The sequence below is a fragment of the Pinus tabuliformis genome, chromosome Q, assembly GCF_031772625.1.
Source record: "Pinus tabuliformis cultivar Carrire ecotype Pingquan chromosome Q, CPIR1, whole genome shotgun sequence".
NCBI lineage: Eukaryota > Viridiplantae > Streptophyta > Pinopsida > Pinales > Pinaceae > Pinus > Pinus tabuliformis.
In genome coordinates this window covers 245,294,739-245,317,297 of record NC_142296.1, presented here as the reverse complement: position 1 = coordinate 245,317,297, position 22,559 = coordinate 245,294,739, and the positions used below count along the sequence as shown (strand labels likewise).

The 22,559-nt window shown below is 37.4% G+C and overlaps 1 pseudogene; it reads left to right on the top strand.

Moving 5' to 3' along the window:
• The first annotated feature begins 17,805 nt into the window (after positions 1–17,805).
• Positions 17,806–18,739, top strand: LOC149219103 (pathogenesis-related 5 protein Cup a 3 pseudogene; annotated as a pseudogene).
• The last annotated feature ends 3,820 nt before the right edge of the window (positions 18,740–22,559 follow it).

Genomic DNA, 22,559 nt, shown 5'->3' with positions numbered 1-22,559 from the left:
TCAAGTTTTGAATATTGAGATGTAGCAAAAGGTTGATTAAATAAATATTTTGAGGTGGGTAAGTATGAATCAAACTTTATGGGATCAAACACTACCTCTGTAAGACAAGACTCAGACTTTGAATGAAATAGGGATAGCTCGAATTTAATATCAAAAGGAATATCCTCAATACTCAATATCTGATCTGGCAAGGAAGTGGTCCTTTCCAACTTTGTGCTTTCAGTCTTGGGGAAAGGGACTTTAGGTTTTCTTAACAATCTTTCAGGATCATCAATAGGAGAAGGAGGATTCAGGTCAGGGTTTGACCTGATATATCTTTTTCGGAGCCAGAATCTTAACAGGGTCAAATACTATGTAAGGTAAAAGATTTCAGACTTCAGCGGAGCAAAGAAAGCTTCAAACTTCACCACCAAGGAATTTCTTTCAATATAAAATTTTAATAGGTAATGATCAAGATCTTACCAATGGAATGAGGTTTGGTTGAACTTGTGATTTGTTAACTTCTTCGCTTTCTAAACAAGCTCTAAATATCTTCGACTAAATCATCTATTTCAAGATGCAGAATATTATTTGTCTCCTTGAAGCCAGCTCTACAATCTCGACACTACAATTATGGAATTAGCCTTTTTGAAACTTAGTCTTATCATCCAGCGGACCAAATTCTAATGAAAACTTGTTGTACACCCAAGGAAAATGAATCTTTCATTCCCCAGCAATCGCACCAGTATGTTATCACTCCTATGGATCTCCAAGGCTAAGGAAGAGTCTAGCTGAGGTAACCACAGACCAATATTTTGACTTGGTAGCTAGCCCTATCAAGCCGGAGAGGGCTCTCTCCAAATAATCACAGCCAAGAGGGTTGGATGGATTAGGGTTTTAGGCTAGGTATAGAGTGCAAGGGTTGTTTTGATTTGATGTTGGGTTGCTGGATGAGGATTAGGTCAAAGAGAAATTGCAGACATTCAAAGGGGCAAGGTAGGCAGAAAACCTAACACTTTAAGGTGATTTGGTGAGATGGTTTAAGACTCATGAGGAGCTAGGAAGAGCATGAAACACATGAATTCTTCCTAAACTGGAGAAATGATTACAAACTATGAAATTTTCCCCAAAATACAACATGGAAACTCATGAATTCTGTTCAACTTTGAAAACTATCACTAAATAGACATGAAATGATTGCTGGAATAAACAACACATTCAAACATATGAGACAATAGAAGAAACAATGTAAAATATTCATACCACAAGTATCCCAAGGAAATAGTTGCAACTCATCTATTAATACTGGCCAAAATCTGTTATAATAGTGTCTCTGATCACTATTACAACATCCAATTGAGTCCAAACTCTAAAAAGAGTGAATAAAGGGAAGATATAGACCTCAAAACAAACTCCTCCCAACCTCAAGGGTCGAATCCATGAGAGGAGGAGTAGTTCCACCAAAATATTAACTGATAGCTAGAGTGTAGGGTGGTCAAATTGACTCGTCCCTAATTACATTTAAATTGATTCATCTGACTTGATGAAGACTATTATCTTAATGTATTTACCCCTAGGTAATAGTAAAAGACCATAGTTACATTTACCATATTAGTTACATCAGTAAAAATCGGTTCCCAAAGATGAAAATCAAAACTGGAGCAAAATAGTGAAAAAATTAGGCAATTTGTCTTATGCACAGTGCTAGTGCTCTATGCGCAGTGCCTTTAGCCTGTGCGCAGTGCCTTATTCTAGCTGATTTTTGAAGGGGTTTATGATGTCTAAATTGAGATCAAGATAGCTCATTGGAAATCTTATCCTGTCTACTTTCCAGAAATACACTTGGTTCCAAAAAATAACAATATTTGACCCTCCAAAAGGTCAATCTCCCAAGACTTCTTCTGTGCACAACGCCTAGCTGAAAAAGAGGGCATAAAGGTGATTTTTGAGGTGTTTTTGGCCATTTCTCCCTGTCATATTGTCGAATTTTCTATGAGCTATTGATGATGTGTGTTAAGCATGGAAAGAGGCCTCAGAAAGGATGTCCAATTTTCCTTTCTCCTTTTTCACATTTAGATTTTCAAGTTTTGACTTCACTTTCTCGAGTTTTGAGCTTGCTATTTTGCTTCTTTCGCAATAATACTTTGCCATCCTCCTGTCATTGTCTCTTTTAGCCTTTTCTAGAAGATTTTCAAGATGGTTGTTCACCCTTTCAAGCCAATGTTCCCTGTTTTCATTGATCATTATGGCCAATTGATCATTTAGGGTAAGCTCATTTGCTAGTCCAACTTCCTTTTGTTTCTCTAATTCCAATGCTCTCTTTAGGCCTTTGGTTTTTGGAATTTTCCTTGGCACTTGTTCTTCCAGCTCATTAGGATCACTGTATTTTCCATATGCTTCATCAAGTAAGGCCTTAGCCTTGGTATCTTCTCTTTTGTTTTTTAGAAGGTCCACATCCATGATCAGCTATTTTGTTTTCAATTGTTGGTTTTCCTGCTCAAGAAATGAAATGACATATTTAGCTCTTTCTAATTGAGTTTGCAATTGTTTGATTTGGGCTTATTTCTCTTTGATGATCAAGCTTGTGCTTTCATGATCATCATCTTAATCCAAGTCAACAAGGTCAAACTCTATTTCTGTCTCATGGAAGTCTTCATCCTCATGTTTTCTCTCTGCCTGAACCTTTGCCTCTGTCATCTTTTGCTTGCCCTTCTGTACCTGCTTTGCTGATGAAGAAGGCAGGGCCCCTCCCACAATTTGTGGGGAAAACACCTGCCTATGACCTCTTTGATAAATACATGACAATGTGCCCAAATCTTCCCTCTTAGGCTTGATGACCTCAACTCTGCTAGGTGACCCTGCATGATCATACAATGGTGATGATGATGGTGAAATAGGCTGAGATGATGGAGGGATAGATGTAGTGGGATGAGATGGAGGGGGTATTTCTTCAACATGATGATCAATGGGATGAGATGAAGAAGGCATATCTTCAGCATGTGGAGGTTTTGGAGCAGTGAAAATATCATTGGCAATGAAAGTGTCCCATGAGATGTTCAACTGATTAAGGTGATGGAGGACAATGATCTTGATCAGAGAGTGATGAAAAAGACTATTCATTTTCTGCTCATACCTTTTTCCCTGAACTGTGTATGCCATTTTATCAATGCTCCTAAACAAATAATAAGGGATATTTAGCATTCTAACTCTTGTGAAGTGCATGAGCAATTTGATATGGTATGTGTAGAGTCTACAAAATATGCCTTCACAAGTGAAGTACTTCATGATGATTTTTATCATGGGAGCATATGTATCAAGAAGGTGGCTAAAAGGGAAGAATCTCTTTCTCTCATTTCTATACCGAGGCTTCAAGTATGGCTCATAATACTGATAATCTAGGTTTTGAGCTTTAAACTACCTTTCACCCACATTAGGCATTCCAGCAGTAGCAACAATAATGGCTGAGGATATGGTGAAGGTTACACCAGCAAGGGTCACTTGATTGTCCTCAAGATTTGAAATGAACACTCTGGTCAAAACAAGATGGCTTTGAACTCTTTGTACCATCACACAAAAATCAAAACATCCCAAATGTTTGAAAGAAGTGACTGTCATAGGTGAGGCCATTAATTCTCTGGTGTTGGTAGGTTCAAACCTCAAGATTATTCCTCCTTTGTGTGGTTTTCTTTCTTCTTGGTCTTCTTCCTCTGAAAATCTCTGTTTTCTTCCTCCATTATGTGTTTTCTTTCCTCTTGCTTGAAACCTTAGGGATTAGGAAATAGGAGTGGGAATGGGGTAGGAAAAATTTAGGGAGTGGAGGAAGGGATTAGGGAACTTCGGGAAGTGATAGAGGAGTGAAATGTGTATGGGATTTAGGATTTGATATTTAATTACAGGTATGTAATATGGCTTCCTATGAATTTGTTAGGCCCCTATATTACTAGTGTAACCCCTTATTATTATTAGTACAACCCACTTATTATATCGTTGTACCCATGTAGTGCCCATATTGTTACTATTGTGCCCCATAGAAGCCCACTATTGTTATTATTGTGCCCTTACATTATTATTGTTATGTCGGCTCTGATTATGTTATGACCCCTTAGACTCCTATATATAGAAAGGAGGTCTTTTCATTTGTATCATCCAAGAAGGTCATAAGTGTTCTTGAATCTTCAGTGGGTAAGTTCTTCCACTTGATGAGATACTCTGAAATTGGTCGATTTCGTAGCTGTCGGGTTCTTGTTTCTGTGACTGCTCCAGGTTCCAATATGATTTTTCCTTCCTCTTCAATTTCTAGCAATATTGTTTGAATTGGTGACAAGAATTTTATACAGAAGAATCAAGAACTACTCAAGTGTTGAGGACAACGCTTTTTGAAGGGGAGGGGCGTGTTAGGCCCCTATATTACTAGTGTAACCCCTTATTATTATTAGTACAACCCACTTATTATATCATTGTACCCATGTAGTGCCCATATTGTTACTATTGTGCCCCATAGAAGCCCACTATTGTTATTATTGTGCCCTTACATTATTATTGTTATGTCGGCTCTGATTATGTTATGACCCCTTAGACTCCTATATATAGAAAGGAGGTCTTTTCATTTGTATCATCGAAGAATTGTTCATTTATGTAATGTAAAGGAGGTTGCCCCCTCGAAGAGGCTGAATTCTAAGGCATTGATCTATATTTTCTATCTTTTCTTGAGCTGGTTTCATAACAGAATTTCATTGCCGAGGACTTAGGGTTTAAGAAAGAATGCATTGGATAGGGATTTAGCAACACAAGGGTAGGGATGGAGTTTATTGTGATGTGGGAAGGGTAGTAGGGTCTTAGGAATAGTTTTAAGGGGTGTAGGAAAAATTCTAGGGTTTGTAAGGCTTTAGAATTCCCAATTTCACATAATGAACTTCATAGCATGAATGGTGACTTTGAAAGATATATGGAGGGATGGAGAGGGCTGTACTTACTTGCTAAGAGGCTTAGAAACCATGTGTTGAGGGTTTTGAACCTTTGTTTGTAGTTTGAGATCTTGTGGACAAAGTTTGACCGGTGCGCAGTGCCCTTAGTGCGTGTGAAGTGCTTTCAGCTCGTGTACAACGCCTTCAGCTTGTGTGCAGCGCCTTCAGCTCGTGTGCAGTGCTTTCAGCGTATGCACAACACCTGCCTCTGTTTTGCTAATTTTTCCTAAAATCGTGAGGAATTGTGCTTTGGGGTTTGTTTAAGAAATGATAGGAGGAAAATGGAGTTGGTTTAGATGCTAGGAAGGCCTTTATACTTGAGTGAAATTGATCATTTCTTTTAAAAACCCACTTTCTAATGTTTCTCTTCTCCTTTTTGAAATGCTTGCTAATTTCCCTTTACACTTTGACTTTCTTTTTTGCAGGTGGATGATGTTGGAGTTTTGGCACTTTTCACATTTGAATTTGCTTGGATGAAGTTGGCACAATTTTTGTTGAGTTGATAGCTTAGGAATAGTAACTTATTACATATAATGAACATAAAATTACATAAATTAGAAAAAATATTACATCTTTGTTTTTAGAATAAAATTACAATCTGAACTAAAACTGATACTTGGAATGAAAATTAGAACTTGGGCAAGCATAATTACATGTTTTCCAATCCTCTTTAAATGACAAAAGGATATTATTTTTCTCATTCTCATACTTTTTTCTAGCTTTATGCATTGAAATGGAGTATTATTGGACCTTGAAAGAATGAAACCTAGTGACCTAATGGGACCTTGAATGAGCAGACTCCATGTGGACTTGACTGACACAAAACATGATGAAATGAGCTTTTATGGTCAATGTATGCTCAGTAAGACACAAGAAGGTGGGCCAACAAATATTGATTTTTGACAGAGAGTAGGGCTTTTGACATTGGGCTACCATCAGTGAGTAAATTTTTGAATGAGGACCTAGGTGGAATGACAAAAATTTTAGAATAAGACCCTAATATGATATAAAAGAGGATTTTTGATCGTTGATGGCAGTATGCAAATAGTGACTCTAACACGATTGATGAGTTTTGATAAAATCGAGGTTGTAATGCGCATGCCACAAATCTAGGAAAAGTGACACTTAGCGGAGGTTTTTGAAATGATCCTTGCATGTAACCTCCAGCTGCTAAAAATAGATCCCTGAATCAAGGCATGCCTTTGCATGCTGCCTTGGGAAAAGTAGTCCATGCATGCAAATCAGTTTTTCTCGGTCCTCGAGGGAACTAATCAACCTAAAGGCACATGCATCATTCTGTGAGCTTAGGATGAAAATCTGCGGAATTTCTCAACTGAGCAACGATGGCTATCCCAGAGGGATTGTGCAATTTCTGAGAGGAACAGGTGACTGTCTCCCAGGATTACGCAATTTTGGGGTTGAGCAATTATCCTGGGTCAAACCTCTCAATTTTCTCAAGGAAGCATATCTGATTGTATCTCACAATATCTGAGTTGAGCAACTGTCCTAGGTCAGACCTCGTGATTTTCTCAAGGAAGCCTGTTTGGTTGTATTGCACAATTTCTTATGCTAGCAGGCTATTCTAGGTCAGACCTCACAATTTTCTCAAGGAAGCCCGTCTGACTATATTGCGTAATTTCTAAGCCCAACAAGCTGCCTAACTAGATATGCACAATTTTTGGTAGTTGCTGGTTTGGATGTCCTAGAAGGATTACACAATTTCTGGGAGCAGTAGGTGACTGCTGCCCAGAATTGCGCAATTTCTGGGTTGAGCAGCTATCCTGGGATGAATTGCGTAATTTTTGAGAGGTTAGGAAGAATTGCGCAATTTTGGAGCCTAGCTGGGTGTCCAGCTGGGCTTGCACAATTTCTGGAGGGAAGGCTGGTTCCCCTCTAGAATTGCACAATTCACAGAGGGAGTTGCTCAACAAACAACTGACACTAAGTTTGGAAAGTAGCCTGTGAAGGGGGTGGAACAAACTTGCATGCACACGCTGACAAGACTCTATGAAACAACTAAATCTCATGTGCTTCACAGTGCAAGACATGTTGCTGAGGATCGTTGGTAGGGAGGCTCCAAAACAAAGATAAGGCAAAATTTTGGAGGGTGGTTGTAGCTGCTACAACACCATAATAAACGTCAAAGCACTTAATTGGTGATCTCACATTGTGAATGAAAAAATCATAAAAATTAACTAAATATATATTATTATTATTAATTACCAAAAAGAATTATTATTATATATAGTTGAATCTTATTATTATATTATATTAAATGCTTTGAATAAGTATTAATGATTTTCAAAGTCATATAGGAATATTAGATAAATAAAAATTAATTAAAAAAATCATTAATTAATAAATTGCTTATTTTAATTATTTATTTGAATCCTATAACGTTCCATTTTATTTTATTTTATTTATCTTTTTCACTGTTAAAAAACTATCTTTGCATCTCTCATATAAATATTTGATCTGTTGATCTTGCTATCTAATTTTTTCATGATGATGAAACTCAGTAGGGGTTGTAAACACGTGGACCCTGAGATATCTATGTGATTTCTCAGGAAGATATTTGCTTAAAATAATTAAACATTAAAAGAAAACATGTAACAATATTTCTGAATTTAGGCTTCTGTGATCCATAATGAATTAAGAAAAGTCTTTCAGTAGAAATCACATAAGAGAAATTTTTGGTCGACGTGTTTCAAACTAACAAGTGTGGTTGATCATCAAGATCAGATCAAGAGACAGACCATGGTAAAGGCTTAAATAAAAAGCAATGTAAAGACCATAATTTCAAGTAAAGGCTATATTAAACGGCTAGTTTTTGAAAAATAATATTTAAATTATCATAATAATTTATTAAAAACAAATATTAATAAGTAACGACTATATTAAATGACTAGTTTTTGAAAAATTATATTTAAATTAATTTATTAAAATAAAATATTATTAAAAAATTCTATTACTGGGAAATAATTGAAAAAAAACTAACTAACTAACTAACAAGAATAAAAAAATCAAAGTCAAACTCCAAACAAGGATGGAAGTCAAAAATTATAAAAAGGAGTCAAGACCATAATCAAGATAAGATCATTTAATAAATAAAAATAATTAATGGAAAATAAATAAAATAAAATAAAAATAAACAAAAACAAAAGAAATATATATATATATATATATATATATATATATATATATATATATATATATATATATATATATATATATATATATATATATATCAAAGAAAAGTAATCAATAAATAAAACAAGGTCAACATTAAAATACATGGTTGAGGCCCATTAAACAAATAACAAAAATACTAAAAGGAGTTAAGAACGAACAGGATGATAAAATACTTAAGAAAATAGGAAGGATCAAGAATATAAACTCTAAAGAAGAATAAACCAACACCAAATACTATAATAATGACACCAATACCCACATAGATAAATAAACATACAAAATAAATCCCAAAAAGAAACCTAAAAAACTAGCAGGATAGGACATGGACAAAACTTCTACTAATAATCCAACCTTTTCTCATAGTTATGTTATTCAATCAAGGAGGAGAAGGAACACTAGTTGTTTCTCACACTTTTATAACTACATTGATGAGTATAAGGAGAAGGAGCACTACTCGTTTTTCATGTTATTTCCATTCAAAAGAGGGGGAGAAGGAGCTTGGTCCCTTTCTCATATTTTTATAATTAAAGTGATGAGATTATTAGGAGAAGGAGAACAAGCACTCACCCTTTTTCACACTTGTTTCATTCAAAAGAGGGGGTGAAGGAGAATGGCCCCTTTACCGGATTTTGGTAATTTGATGCAAGTAGTAGAAGGAGCACTAGCCCTTTGTTACACTAATCATTTTAGGGAGGAATATAGTACTATCCATTTTTCATACTTAAGTAAGTTTTTGGAGGAGGAGGGGAGGAGAAGCATTGAACCTTTTTCACATTTTTGTAATTAGCGAAACAAGGAGTAGGAGTAAAAGAACTATCCCTTTCTCACACTTAGATATCATTAAAGTGACCAGAAGATGGAGCATGTTCCCTTTCTCACATTTTTGTAGTTTTAGTGAGGATGATAAGGAGCACTAGCCTTTTCACATACTTTATTAATAGTTGGGAGGAAGAGTAGGAGAACAAGTCCTTCCTCACAATTTATTAAGTTTGGGAGAAGCAACAATAGCCCTCCCCCATACTTTTGTAATTGGAGTGGCGATATGAAGGAGAAACATTTCCCTTTCTCTCACTTCTATAATTTAAATGAGGATAAGTCTTTGGAGGGCATGGACCCTTTCTCACACTTTTATAATTTTAGTGAGGAGAAGGTGCAAATCCCTATATCCAACATTATTAATATTTTGGATTAAGAGAAGGAGAACAATTCATATCTCATACTTTAGTAATTTCTTCTCGGGGAGAATTAGACCTTTCTCACAACTTTGTAATTATAGTGACAAGGAGGAGTGGCTTGATTTCACAATTTAGTAACTTCAAGGAAAAGGAGGAGCAAATACACTTTGTTGGATATTTTTCATTTATTTGAGGACAAAAAGGAAAAATCAACCCTTCCCACACTTTAGTAGTTAGAGCGATGAGGAGAAAGAGAAGGAGCATTAGTTGTTTCTTACACTTTAGTAATTTTCAGGAGGAAGAAAGCTAGCACTGGCCCTTTATCATACTTCAATATTTTGGGAAGAGGAAAGGCATAACTAACCTTTTCTCACACATTTTCAATTTGAGTGATTTAGAGAAGGAGAAGGAGCATTGGACCTTTCCAACACTTTTTCCATTTGAAACTAGAGCATAAGGAATATGGGATTTTTCTCACACTTCTATAATTTGAGCGAGTAGGAGAACAAGCAATGACTCTTCCTCACACTCCAGTAATTTTCAAGTGGAAATGAAGGAGCGCTATACCTTTCTCACAGTTTATTCATATTTAGGACGAGAAGGAGCATTGGCCCTTTGTCACACTTGTGTAATATAGTGATGAGAAGAAGGAGAAGAAGCACTAGCAATTTCTCAGAATTATGTAATTTGAGTGAGGAAGAGAAGGAGCACCAACCATTTCTTAGATGTCAATAAAATTTTGAAGGAAGAAAAGAATGACAATCCCTTTCTCATTACCTTGAGAGGCACTCTACAACCTAGTATGGGGGAGATGTGTCGGAGTTAGGCATAATATAAGAAAGATTAGATGTCAACATTTTTTAATATCAGCTCTATTAAAACTAACTAAAAAAACCATCACAATTTAATGTCTACTCTAATGTAATGTAAGGTGTACCTGGATGTGGGTGATCATGATGAAATTAATGTCGATTAGATTGAAAGACAGTGGGCGGCTTGGCCACATGGCCACCAGCGTCCCCTCCCAGGCCAATTTATGGCAAACTCCTGGCGACTTGCAGGCACCATTACTATGGTGCTCAAGTCGAGAAATTTGTAGCGAGCATAAGGATATGGCCTCCACAGACCATAATTCATTCTTCCCTCAACTGATAAACTGCTCTTTCCCTCCTTAAGCTGCGGAGTCGAGCTCTCGCACCATCACTGGCAGACGATGTTGATTGTTTAGTTGTGTGGATGTGGGAAATGGGTACCATTTCTCCCAAACGACCCATTGTAAGTTGAATTATGCTCAAAACCAATTTGTTTTCTCTCTGAACAGCCATTCCAGTCCCACAAATTCCTCTGCTTCCCCAATTGCTAGCTCTAAGATTAATACACTCATGGCACGCATTCAACATCGCAAGCACAACAGAAGAGGGGGCAGTCGTGGCGGAAGCATTCATCCCCCCGTTACGCCCAACCCTGAACTGGCTTCTCCCTCCTCTTCCCCATCCATTGCTCATTCCCATGGCACCTTCTCCGGCAGATACCCAAAGACACGCAGTGGTAGAGGATAGTGTCAAATCCATGGTGACCGTAGAATGAATGTTGATGCCCATACTGCTAATTTTCCCCTTCCCCCTCATCCCTCTCACCATACGATTCAATTCTGCTTCCATAGTTCTCTACCTCGGCCTGTCATCATAGCCATTGTTACCATAACCTTCACTGAGGAAATTAACTCGTAGGAAGCTCAGACAAGAAACAGTGGCGAGTAGCAGAGGGCTGCTTAGCGGAACAGGAATGCTCGATATCCTGGAAAGTAGCAGATGGTTGAGAATTCTGCCACCCCACATGGCAAGGAGCTGGTTGGCAGCCAGCATGCCACCGATGGCAGAGCAGGAGGCACGAAGGCAATTGGTGATGTCCAGGGTGACACGTCAGGCAAGCATGCAACAGAGGGTAGCTCTGCTGGCACTCAAGCAGTTCGTGGCATATCGTGCGGCACGTCAGCAGAGGAGAAGGATTGGTACGAGTATGTGTGTCGAATTGTTGAAGAACCCACTACAGATGACTTCCAGGGGGTCCATCCTGACTGATGACTGGGTTGCCAGGTGTCGCCTTGCCGCTAGCTGGAGGTTTCATATGCTGTTGTCTGAGGTTTTCTGCTGTGTTTTGTTTTTTAAACATTCCTTCTGGCTTGGTTTGCTAGCTTTCAATCTAGGTCCCTGTGCAGGATTTTTGATGTTAAAACTCAAGACCCCTGCATGGGTCTTTTCTTATGTTCTCATGGACTGGTTTCCCCTTGATGGGGCAGTCGCGTTTAGGTTTGTGATATATTTTAACAAAACTCTATTCAGCACCATAGAGGCTAACAACTCGTTGTATTTTTGTTTTGTTTCATATCAATAGAATAGTTTGCTTGGAAAAAAAATGTAATGTAAGGTGTAAAAAAGTAAAATAAAGGAGAGTTATTATTTGTGGTGATTTATTTTAAGAATTATCTTCCCAATATGATTCATTTAGAACTTGTTGCTTGATCTGTGTAGCGGAGTGTGTATAATCAAGTGATTCGAATAAAATAATATGTAATTATCTCATCTGTATCTCATCTACTTTAAACCCTAGAAAAAAAAGTGGTCATCTTGTTGTCACGCCATGAGAAAAACTATTAAAGAATGTCATGAAAACAATTTGTAATGTATTTTAGTGGCATAGAAAGCCTCTAGAATACTAGATCTGGTGCATTAGATGACGAGGTGTTGAATTAAGTTGCTTCTATATATTCTTACAGTTAAAATGATGGCAGGTTTTGAAATTGTGGAGGATATATATTTGTCACATAGATGAGTTTTTTGTAAGATAATGTTTTGATCTCACAGAGGTTCTCATCTTGTGGAGCTTTAATTTTAATCACAAACCCTAAAAATTAAGTAAGATTAGAGTTTTCCCTTGGCATATTAATCTTGCAGAGATTTCTGCTTTTTCATCTTTTGTAATCTTATAACTATTATATCCACCATCAATTTAAGCCATGTTGAGTTAAAGTTGTATACGTTATAGGGTTTGTTTGTTTGTTTTTTTTAAAGTATGAGCAATTTGTTATATATGTAAAAACACGAAGTTATGTAGGGGAGAGTCAAGTCATTCTAATAGATCTTTATGATGATATAGATTGATTAAAAAGAAGAATGGAAGCAAAATTTTTAAAATAGCATTACAAAATAAAATGTCAAGATTAAGTTTGTATATTTAATCGTAGAAACAAAAAAAAAAAAAATAATGAGATTAGAAAATTAAAAAAGATTAATAATAGAAAATGGAATAGAAAATTACAAATCATTAATAGTAGAAAATAGTAATTTGATAAAACGGAAATTAAACATCAATTTTATCAAAGTTATTAAGTAGGAAATGGTTAAATTAATTGATCTAGTTCAAAAGTTTAGATCCATCTTAAATTTGGATCTATCCAGGGTCGAGAGAGATCAAATAAATCTAAAAGAGGTTTGTACCTCGGGAGATTTGATCCTTCTTAGTGCTTGGTAGATCCAGATTTAAGATGGATCTATATAGGTGGTTTAACATCTTGCTAACATAGTCAATTTTATCCATAATAATGACCATCCTGCCTTTGTTGGCCTTGAGAATGACAATATCCGAGTTATCTTTTAAGGATTTAAGAGTGAGGAACTCATTTATGCTAATGTTGCTCTTCGGAGGCCTAACTTTTCTAAGAATAATGGAACAATCTTGCCTAATAACTTCCTTAATATTATCAGGAAGGTCCATAGTTCCATATTCGATGGTGCAAATGATGTCCTCAATGGGAACCTTTCTAGGAGCTAGGGCAAAATTTAAGCCTTTATTCAAAAGGCGAAAAACATGAGGATCCAAATCAATATTGGATAAATTAACAACAAATTTTTTTGTAAACTTGGTAGTACTTTCACTATTTATATTAACTGGCCAAAATGAGGTTTTTCCATTTGTTCCAGGTGGCCTCAACCTGCCCATAGGAAACCAGGTTAGCCACCTGTTAGTGTTAAAAGCTATCCAAAATCTGTATAAGTATTTCTATATCAACTTAACAATATTGTCTATTTTATCTATACTACAAATCAACTTTGAAAAATAAAGCTAATCATCATGAAACATAAACAAAATTTATCTGGATCGCTATTTTACTCCTCGTCCGAGGAAATCACATGGGCTGAGGCTTTAGCACTAGAACCCAACATCTCACTTCTCTTCATATCCTGTAGAGTTTGTTCAATCCTTCCCAGTGCTAGGTTGTTTCAATATGTTTGTATCTGAATTGATGCTATTTCCTTGAATAGCTCTACTCTGATGGGATATTTCTCTTTGGTGTCCTCTTGTGCCTTCGGATCTTTGCTTTCTACCTATTCTTTGTTGAGGGTCATGGTCCGAGCCACAACATTCTTCATGACCCAGTATTGCTAGATCGTTCGTCTGAAGAGGGTGTGTTGTTTGCGGGTGCTGCTCAGGTCTTGAACCATGTCTTCCCATTCTTCCATGGGCATGTCTTGGTTGGTAATCTTGTCATTTAATTCTCGCTCCCAACCCGCTATTTGGGCTCTGACCTCAGGTGGGCTCCCTACCATGTACGCATCAATGAGGGTCTTCATATTCTCACGTCTTATCATTCTCCCTCTCTTACATTGTTCTCTGCTGGAGCTTCCCACCCCCCCGACTGTCTTTTTACTTGTACCTCTATTTCCCTTCTTAGTCACTTCTTTTCCATCTCTTCCCATTCTGTCATTTTCGTTGTTGTTGTTGGCTTCTCCTAGTTCGCTTGCCTTCACACTATACCAGATCCAGATTGTGATTAAACCTATAACATAACCATGAAGAGTATCAGTATTCTGTTGGTATAATACCTAATCAATTTTACAATTAATTGAGCCATGTTTGGTGTCCCGCTCAAGACCAGCCGGCATAAGTTTTCTTAGAATTCCCTTCAGCTTTCCCCCTACCATCTCTTGGTTTTGCTCTTTGCTGACCCTTAATTCTTCTTTTCTCAGGTTAGTCTCACTCCACCGGCCATCACCCGGAAGGTTCAACATAGACACCCTCACGGAGAAGCCACTAGGGGGGACTGTGTTTTTGTTCTGGACACCACGAGGAAATTTAACCATAGAATGCCTACCAGGGGAACTAAATAGAAGGACCATGTCCTTGTTTTGTACTGAACCAGGTAATTTCATTCCCTTCTCGCTCTTCTTTACGTTCTTTGCTCTAATTGAAACTTTGGTTTTCCTCTTGTTTTTGCTCAAGAAATTCCAGATAGGTTTCTCAAGGGCCGCTCTATCTCGTGTCTCATCTGCTGAGGTCTCTAGGGTGGATTCCTCTCTATTCCAGTTACCTACAACATCTCCTCTGAGCCTCAGGAGCCACTTGGTCGAAGCGGGATTCCTCAGACCAACTCCCTTTCCAAGTTCTCTCTTCTCTCCCCGGCTTCCTCCTTTCTCTCTATGTGCCTTCTTTAGAGCCAGAGTTTTGATTCTTTCTTCTCTCATTCTTTTATCCACACTCTCGACCCAGGTGGTGTTCCAAGAGATCCTGGTTTCGACTCTTTTGAAGTCCATACCTTTCTCATTCTCTTTCCCAAAGACTATAAAATTTGACATAACTATACTTCTAAGGTTTAGGAAATGGAGAAGAACTTACCGTCTACCAGAGTTGCCGCCGTTGCTTTCCCCGGTTTGCGTCGTTGTCCTGCGTCTACCATCTTTCTCTGTTCCTTTCTCGCCTTCTGCATGTAACTACCAAATAGCTCTCTACCCATTTGTTTTACTCCCCTTTCCCTTCTACCCTTCAGTATACCTACCACCTATCCATCACATTTACTCACTGCCCATTTCCCCATGCTTTCACCTCGGGATGGTGGCCCTCCATCCCTTCCCTCTTTGGCTCTCATTAACTCACACTTGCCTCCAGCTGCTCTTGCCGTGAGTCCTTCTCCATTGTCTTGCCACTTGCTGGCATCATTCTTCCCTCTCTCCCGCTGGCTCCCCTATCTTCCTCGCTGTCTTCCCTTCTTGGCTCCACCTGCCTCCTCTCGAGGCTCCTTCCCTCCCTGCACTGTCCTTCCACCTGCCCTTCCCGTTGTCCTCTTTCCCCACATTCCGAAGAGATTCTTGTCCTTGTGCTCGTGTGGACAATGTCTGACATCTCCACTTCCCATCTCCGCTAGCCCACCTCCTCTTCTTTGCAACACCCCGATCGGGGGGGGGGGGATAAATTAACAACATTATTAAAAGAGGGGTGAAAATATTTTTATTATTATTATTATTAACGGAAGAAGTATTATTATTAACATCCCAATAAATATTATTATTGATATTAAAGTCATTATTATTAATAATAATATTGTTATTATTAAATTTATTGGTATTAATATTCTTAATATTCTTATGAAAAAGGGGTATTATTATTTATATTATTATTTAAAATAACGTTGTTGTTGTTGTCTAAAATAACACAATCATTTTTATTATTGTTGTTAATACTTTTAATAAAATTCTTATTCTTATTATTAATTTGATTATCATTGATGATGATGATGGTGGTTAAGGCCCGTTGAGACCAAACATTGGTCTATCGGACCTAAAGAAACAAATTATTTATTTTGATTTAAGATTTTATTCCTATGCTCAAAAAGCTTCGAGAGAAACCTCCCGAGCTCACTATAATTTTAACATTGTAAAAGGCTAGGAAGGTCAGTATTGTAACAAAGATTGTGAAACTGAGATCTAATGTGGTTGTACGCGGGGCACTCTAAGAGGAAGTGGTTTTCATCCTCGATGTTCCTATTCTCACCTATATGGCAGATCCTTTCCATCCATGGTGTTTTAGGAACTGCTCAACGACCTGTTTCACTATGGAGCTCATGAGAATTCATTCTAATCTTTGCTATATTAATTTTCTTCTTTGAGCTAGTTAAAATAGAGATACTTTTGATCTTCTAGGGTGGGGTTGATGACCTTCTTATAATAACTTAATTTTCTTTTAGCCGCTAAATCTTTCTCACACCACATTATAACATTATCATTATAATCTGATTTATTATCATTATATTTTAATGATTAATATTATCATAAAATTATAATTTGATTATCATTATCATTATTAAATAACATTTTCATTATAATTTAAAACCAATCTAGATCCATCTTAAGAACCTAGAGGGATCAAATATCCTTAGTTGCAAACCTCTTTTTTGAGTGCAAAATTCTAAGAAAGCTTTGCACCTCTAGAAATTTGATCCCTTGGCATGTGACAAATCCAAAATTAAAATTATCTAAATTAATTTAATCATTAATAATTATCATTATAATTCTATTTTTTTTTTTTTTTTTATTATTTAATTTGACTAAATCAAAATATTTTCATAAATTATCTAACATTACATAAATATCATTATAATATTTTTTTATAAATGAGAAAAAACTTTCAGATATAATAACAATTATTAATAAAATTGTTAATTTGATAATATTTTTTGTAAATAATTTATAAATTATTATAAATAATTCAATTTATTGATTAATAAATATAGAGTGAGATAGATGTACGCTGATTTTAATGAGCAATTGATTAATAAATCGAGAGTCAGAGAGAAAATAAGTGTTGACCCTTTCTCATAATGATTTTTGGGAGGAAGAGAAAGATGCTGCACCCCTTTCTCACGCTCTAGTGATTTTGGGAGGAGGAGACGTAGCACTAACCCTAATTAGAGTGATTAAGAGATAATTAGAGTGATTTGAGTGGGAGGAAAATTCAAGCGAAATGTAGCTTTCTAGCTACCGTTGTGGGAATTATATTCACAAATTATATTATAACCTTAATCATCATATAGCGTGGATTTAATCACAAAATCTGCATTTAACCTTAAATGGTTCCTTTTGGTTGCTGACCCTTATCTCCGGGAGCAAGAGATGGAAATTCACCGAACTCATGTCCACATCTGAGAATGAGAGCAAAAAGGACGGAGGAATTCTAGAGCTGCAACAACTTTTCTAAAGGGGTTCTGCAACTATGGAAAATATTCATAGGACGGAGGAATTCTAGAGCTGCAACAACTTTTCTATAAAAAGAGTTCTGCGACTATGGAAATATTCATAGGACGGAGGAATTCTAGAGCTGCAACAACTTTTCTATAAAAAGGGTTCTGCAACTATGGAAATATCCATAGGACGGAGGAATTCTTGAGGTGCAACAACTTTTCTATAAAAAGGGTGCTGCAACTATGGAAATATTCATAGGACGGAGGAATTCTAGAGCTGCAACAACTTTTCTATAAAAAGGGTTCTGCAACTATGGAAATATTCATAGGACGGAGGAATTCTAGAGCTGCAACAACTTTTCTATATAAAGGGTTCTGCAACTCTGTAAATATTCATTGAAAAGGGATAGCGCATGTTTTCTTCTGAAAAGAAATATATTCATTGAAAAGTTTTTCAGATTTTGGATTTTATTTTCAGCAGATGATGGCATCCGTCATAAGCATACTTCTGATCGTTTTGTCTTACAGATACATTCAAGGTTAGCCATTCAAACCAAGAGAATTGATATTAATTTATAAGTTGCTGTTTTTTAATATCACTGAGTTTAATGTTAGAGAATCTTGATGTTGAATTTTCAATAAATTTTGTTTGGAGAATTTTGAGATAGAATGAAAAAATATTTTAAAATTTTGATGTTGAATGAAAAATAATCTATTTTATAAGTTAAAAATTTCAATGTTGAATGAAAGAACGATTTACTCTGTTTGCAGGAAGTACGGCCGACACGAAAATTATTGTAACGAACCGTTGCCAATACACGGTCTGGGCGGCCAGTAACAATCCAAACGATGGGCACGAGATTGAGAGCGGGCAGTCATGGAATTTAACTCTTCCCGCGGATCTGGAGCAGACCGGGAGGATCTGGGGACGAACGGGCTGCAAATTTGATAAATCGGGAGTGGGCAGTTGCACCACTGGTGACTGCGAGGGGAAGTTGCAGTGCGAAGTCAAGGGCGCCGCCCCGGCCACATTCATCGGGTACCAGGTCTATGGGTATTCCTACACGGATTACTACTATGTCTCGCTCGTCGATGGTTTCAATGTGCCCATATCCATCGGCCCATTGGCTCCCAACACAATGCCCGAATGCATTTCTGTGTCCTGCAAAAAGGACATAAATGCTATTTGCAAATCAGAGTTGAAGGTGCCACAAGGTTGCAAGAGCGGGTGTGCGGCTTTTCCCACCAACGATCACTACTGCTGCACCGGTGATTATGCTAACCAGTGCACTCCCACTAATTACTCCCGGTTTTTCAAGGCCCAGTGCCCCGATGCCTATTCTTATGCAGAAGACACTGAGGAGCCAGCCACCTATTGCCCTAGCGGTACAGCCTACCAAGTGCTTTTCTGCCCTTGATTTGATTCTCTCTCTGTCTATTTTTCTCTTTTGCTCGCACCATTTTGGTGGGTGAAATCACCTTATGAGTAAATTTTAAATTGGTCTAATATATAAATAAATGAGTTTTATTCTGAAATTGGTCCATTTCACACTTCAATGTTCAGGAGTGGGTAGGAGTATTTGGTGTGAAATAAGTAAGGAGTTGGTAGGAGTATTTAGTGTGAAATAAGTAAGTTTTATTGTGAAATTGGTTACTTTTAGTTTTATTGAAAGGAGTTGTATTTTGTTGCTATTTCATGTGGATAGGTTGGTCTTACTTTGAGTAGTTTTGGAGTATTTTTTTTAATTAATGAGAAATATGATTTTTTTAAAGATTTAATAAAAAATAATATTTTTATTGTTTGATAAAATGTGGTAATTGAATTTATTAAATTATCTCTATTTAGAAATAAGAATTTGTGATTATTTATGTTATTAAAAGTTTTATTTTTCATGGTCATGTAATTGATTTTCAACTTTAAAATTTGAGTTTTTTTATCAATTTTGTTGCAAACATAATTTATTTTTTGTTTATATGAGTGTTTTATAGTTTGTTTCCTTAAGGAAAAAAATAATTTCCATTAATATTTGAAAAGTACATGTTGTAGATGTTTGAAGAAGCATATGTTGTAGGATGAGGCGAACTGCCATTCATATATACATTGTACAAAAAACCTCGTAGGGTATACTGATAGTATGTGCATAATTACATATCAAAAATAATATAAACATAAACTGTTTAGTGAAAATATGTACTAGGTGTAGATCAAAAGAAAATCATGTAAATAGGCCCTCATGACCCCTATATTCTGATGTCAATGTATGGACGATGATAGTACTGATAGTGGTCCATATCCTTCTGCTCCTGTATCAACCATGTACCCCGAGGCTAGACCGCAACCTCCTTGGAAAGCTAGTTGGAAATCTGGTTGCGCTCCCTGTAGATATGATGACATACAATGGTATCAAATTGGGCCCTTAATAGCAGTGCATCATCCAATATGTGTCTGAGTGTGTGTGCATGGCAATTTGATAAATTGTTGAACCAATTAATAATGATCTTGGAGTCACCAAAAACTTGTAGGTGCCTACACTCTTTTTCTAATGCAAATTGCAAAAGATGTCTGAGGGTGAGTAGTTCTGCATAGTTATTTGTCCCATTACCCAACCCCATCTGAATTTTGAAGAAATGGTTCTCTGTTAGGTGTAATAAGACTCCCCCCCCACATCCTTGGGCTTGGGCAGATCCGTCAAAATAGGCCCATGGGATGCTTTTGTCAATGACTTCAGGGGTGATGGTACGATGGGGAACAGGTCTATCATCATCAAGTATATTGGAGTAAATGGACAAGACACGGGCATATGTTCGGTTCTAGAGAGGTATGGTGTTTCAGAATATAAATTTGTTCCGAGACAGCCAGGTAGCCCAGCAAACCAGTAATGGGAGATTCCTAGCTTTGAGTGGTAGAGCCGATGTCCACCAAGATTGCCAAGCCTCGAGGATGGTATTGCCTTACCATTTGATAGACAAGGAAAGGGAGGAGAGGATCTGGGCCCAAAAATCCTTTATGATGGGACAGTGGAGAAAGAGATGCTCAATAGATTCAGAGGCTTGTTGACATAAACAACACCATGTGGGTCCATGGAAAGATTGCTTCATAAGGTTTTCCCTTGTGGGGCTTTGTGACGAAGGACTGCCCACATGAAGAGTCTGGTGCGAGGGGGGGCTTTCAGCTTCCATAGTAAGCTCCACCACCAGTCAAGGACTGGTGGCTTGTGGGAAGAGAATATGACAGGATATCAGTCCTATTCTTGGGCTTATATTGGTCATGCTTTGCATGGGCCCAAATCAGTTCATCTTCACCTTCAATAATCCTGACATGTGATTCAGTAAGAGCATTTGTATAACTGAGCCAGTCTTGGTGCCATATGTCAGGGATACCAAGTTGTAATGCTGATTTCCAAGCCTGAGAAAAAATATTAGTATTTTCTGGGTCTGCAATATGATCAAGATATGTGATACCAGCATTAGATAAAAATTTGATCAAATCAGGTGGAAGTCTAAAGGAATTACCACTGCCAGACCATGGATCCATACCCACATGAACTGAGGAGCCCGACCTAATCCTCCAGGTCAGTCCATCACGAACATATGAAATTGAATTTAATACCACTCTCCATATAGTTGATATTCCTGTCCTGTTCCAAGAGGGAAGTCGAATCCATTCAAGTGTACAAAGGGGCCAGATGTATTTATGATATACAACTTCTATCCACAAGCTATGAGCCGTGAGGATATGCCAACCCATTTTGGCGGTGAGTGCAATGGAAAAAGATTAAAGACTTTTTAGTCCCCAACCTCCCCATTTCTTTGGGAGGGCAATCAAATCCTAGCAAACCCATGCATATATATGACCAACCTATCTCCCTTTCCATAGAAATTTGCAACACAGTTGTTGAATTTGCCCGAGAATGCGCTTTGGGATCCAGACCAAGGACATCCAGTAAACCGAAGTCACTTCCAAAACATATTTAATTAATACCAGTCTTCTAGCCCTGGAGAGGTATTTATGATGCCAAATATTAAATCTTCTTTCGATATTCGCAACAAACCAAGTCCAATATGCAATCCTGTAATGAAGGGGCTTAAGTCTAAATCCAAGGTACTTTAGACCATCATCCAAGGATAGAAGAGAATAGGGGAATCTATGAAGAGCAAATTGGATCTCATGAGGTGAGCATCCAGAAGATGTAATGGTAGACTTTTGGGCATTGCACTCCATTCCTGTTGTTGTACAAAATAGGAGCATAGCATAATGTAGGACAGTTAGGTCCCCAATACCTCCATTGAGGAATATTAAGACATCATCTACAAATAGTAAATGCGATAAAATATAGTTATTGGTGATCTTGATGCTCTGAAGCCGTCCTAGTCTGCGATCTTCGGAGATGAGCCAACTAAGGCCTTCCATTATGAGTAGGAATAAGAGAGGAGAGAGGGGACAACCCTGTCGAAGACCCCTCTCTGCATGAAAAAAGGGGGATGCAGATCCATTGATGAGAACACTATAGGATACCTTGGTGATGCAGCACATGATCCAATTGACAAAATCCAGAGGGAAACCCAAATGAGTTAAAAGCATTCATAGATATAGCCAACTAGTGCAGTCAAATGTTTTTGTAAGATCAATCTTGAGGATCATGCCTTTCAATTTCTTAGTTTTGATGGAGTGTAAAACTTCTTGGGTCGTACCAATGGCATCGTGTATCTAGCAATTATTAAGGAAGGAAAATTGTTCAGGAGAGATGTGAGTAGAGAGTATGGGTCTAAGACGATTGGCAATGATCTTGGCAATAATTTTGTAGATGCAGTTGCAGAGGGAGATAGGTTGAAAATCATTAAAGGATTCAGGGCAGTCAGATTTCGGGATGAGGGCTATGAAGGTGGAGTTGAAGGCCTCATACATGCATCCATTAGTATGGCAATCTTCAATGATACGGAGTAAATCCTCCCTCAAAATGTCAAAGAAAGCTAGATAGAACTCAATCAGCCAACCATCTGGACCAGGAATTTTGTCCTTCTTGAACCATTTGAGAGTATTCTCCAGCTCCCCCATCGAAACCGGCTTGAGAAGATCCACTTCTACCTCTTGTTCCATAAAGTGAGGAAAAAGACATATCATCCTTATGATTTATGCCAATGTAACTTCACGAGGAGCTCGATAAAGATTTTTGAAGTGAGATGAGCCGAGAGAGGCCAAGTGATGAAAGGAGTGTACTCTCTGGCCTTCTTCATTTG